Below are 3,222 nucleotides of genomic sequence, written 5' to 3' on the forward strand. Positions count from 1 at the left end.
TTCTCAACTTTCTTTTATATCGTTCATTTATAGTAACCCCTCTAACGTAAAAAACCTCGAATACACCCACCTGTCGACGTTGAAACATTCTTTTAAACTGAGATGTCTATTTAATATCGCAAATATTTTCGTACGGGATATCGCTATTATATTATTATTTTCCAATTCCATTTTTCTTCTCTCGTAAGTAAGGAGCAAGATTTATCCGATAATTTTCCACGTGAAACGTATACTGGTCATTTTGCAAACTCCGTAAGTGCAAACGCGATCTGATTTATGTCGAAATTCTTCGCAGCGAAATTAGAAAAATCGTGAGTTTTCCGGTCAATTCCCGTGCCAATTTGTCACGGGTTTCTATATTGGTCGGGGGCCGTGGCAGGAAACCATTTCCCGTTTTCTTTCGTACTGCATTCACGCGTTGCCCTTTCCGGTGAAATATTAAATTTTCTGCAATTTTACGAAACCGGTGAACACGTGCATCCGTTATATACTAGAAGGAGGCTTGCAACTGTAAATTAAAACTGTGATGCGAATTCGAATCCTCTTGAAGCATGGTTTGGAAGTTCTATCTTTTACAGTCCAATCACGTCTAAATTTCATCCGATGTATCTCTGAAAACTAGCCAAGTGAAAGCGATTTAGTATGAGTTATGCAGAGCTCACGAAAGTATGTAAGCAGTGAATGATTTCATTATATTGACAAAGCCCAACATTCAGTATGGAACCATATTTAATACCTTGTTGCATACCTTAAGATGGCTGTATACTAATATGTTTTATTAAATATATGTTTACAATTGAAATCTTATAAATTAAAAATATTTTTGTGAGCACTACCTTTCAGGGAATAAGTGAGATTCATAGTTGATTATCGAACGAAAAAGGAAACAGATGATATCTCGAATACCGATCGCCGAGAGGGAGAAAGAAAGCACGAAGGGGTAAAAAGCGTATGGCCGAGCATACACGGGGGTGGATTTGATTTATAACCTTGCCCACCGTAACATGCTATGAAATTTCATCCGTGACGCTGATACGAACACGCCAGTTTCTATATTAAACGATGCCACTACGGTGACACGTAGAGTTCGCGTACGCAGCACAGATGTGTGCGCATCCGCTCGAGTGCGTGTCGCCGAGTAGTTTCGTACAATTAAATCAGTGCCGAGAGCAAGCCCATCGTTGAACGCGTCATTGCACATCCGTAATCATTTTAGCATACTTCGTCCCCCGTCACTGCTATCAACGCAATCTATTTTAGCGTATTCCTCCGTCACGTGTCTAAGCGCCGGATGTTCCGTTATCGTCCAGCTGCCGCGTGAAATCTAGAGGAGACGATTTTATGTCACTGGTCACACCTGGATACAGAATATTGGAACGTGGGTATGATCATTATATCGCGAGAATAATAATTAAAGCTAAAATTCTTTTCTAAAATAATACTAACGAAAATGATAACAAAATCGATATAATAGCGCAGAAAGACAAGACGAGGAAGAAGAAGCTTCATCCCTGACTCGAGTGTTCCAAAGATGAAAAAGACGAAGTTTGTCCTTCGAATATTCACTATAACTATTGAATTTAATTTTAAATTCGGAGACGCGTGTTTCAGGCGTTTTGAATACATACCGGATTCCTCGGCAGCAGGAGTCCGCTACGACATTTACAATTTCATTTGCGGCACGTTCTATTAATTGCAGTAGTAAGTTGATCTCTCGACTCTGCGTTAATATCGCGGCGAGTATTCTTTCATGAAAGCTCCGATTATAAATTAAAGGCAAGAACCAAGTCATAGTTAAAAATATAGGGAGGTGAAGAATGCCGAAGGAATTGTGGCGAAATGAGAGGACCGAAGAAAAGGTAGCACATATATCTTGGCGAAACGTTGAACTGAGATGGAGGCAAGTAATTGGAAACGGGCAGGATGCGAAAGCTTGAAATATGGTGATACTTATATCCAAAGTAGGAAAATGAGTAGGAGGATGAGGAAAGCGTTGGAATTAGCCAATTTCGCAGGAACGATCGGTTCCTAAGCTGTCAGCAAGTAAACGGAAGTAGGGAAATTCCATTGGGGAAATGTTGACACGGCACACAATACCAGGGATAGGTTAAACGATATAGGTGTGTTTTGAAAAGCCATCATTGCGGAGTGATCGAGTAGTAGACGCGACACCGCTGGTGTCAGATGCAGCTGCCTCGTTAATTGTCCTTCGGCTCTATTCCATCCTTGCCCTCGTTCGATGACGTTTCATCCGGTTAAATCGATGTTTCGTGTTTCCAATTTAAAAATCACGTGAAACGGCAGACTGTTGCGGATGTAAAATTCCGCCAACCGAGCGATATGTTTCTGAGGTAATCGGCGAATCGTAATCGTAATTCTATTTAGTTATAAATTATATAGTTGGATAAAATTGCGAAGATTTACAAAAATTAAAGATCTTCGGGATTCAGGTTCGTTGTGTAAGTGCTTTCATTATCCAAATTCCTTTATTCCTCGGAGCTACGTAGCACGGCTTAATCGTATGCGACAATGGGGTTCGAAGGGGGTGGAGCCAGAGAAATTAGGATTAACGACACATAGGAATTTTTCCCGATCGCCTTCCTAAAATTCCTAACGAACCAACCCTAACGACGAAACGATCGAGTCAGCTTAAATCGACGTTCCACGCGGTGTTTTATCTTAAATCGACCTTCGAATTGGGGTGAGTTGGTTGGACAGAAAAAGGGACGATGGAAGAAGGAGAAAAAGAGCAAAAGATCCATATGGACAAGAGCGGTACGTGAGAGAAAAGCTCTTTTTTTATTTGAAAGGTTGGTTCGGACCTGTTTTTGATAGATTTCAATCGATTCGTGGCAATGCGTAATTCAAGTTAAAATTGAAATTACAAGACAAAGAAACCGATGGAATATTTCGCTAGCTGTCAGCAGTTTACGAACGTGTACTTTTGAATAGCTTGCCAGTGGAATTAATATCGGTGTATTTTGCCAGCGTTTCGCTCTGTTGAATAAACAATTGTTCCGTAAATATCTGTTTTACGTGTTTCTCTGCGTCCCGGTGACGTTCAACGCGTTTCGTGTTTAACGTTCGCGAAAATCGCGAAAATTGAAAACCAATAGACATCACCGTGCGTGCAAAATTCGTCTTGTGTAAGACCGGAAAATACTGCTCTGCGAGTGCATTCCTGAATTTTATATTTTGAAAAATGTACTCTTTTTTCCCCGT

Source organism: Bombus huntii, chromosome 12 (genome assembly GCF_024542735.1).
Source record: "Bombus huntii isolate Logan2020A chromosome 12, iyBomHunt1.1, whole genome shotgun sequence".
Classification (NCBI taxonomy): Eukaryota; Metazoa; Arthropoda; class Insecta; order Hymenoptera; family Apidae; genus Bombus; species Bombus huntii.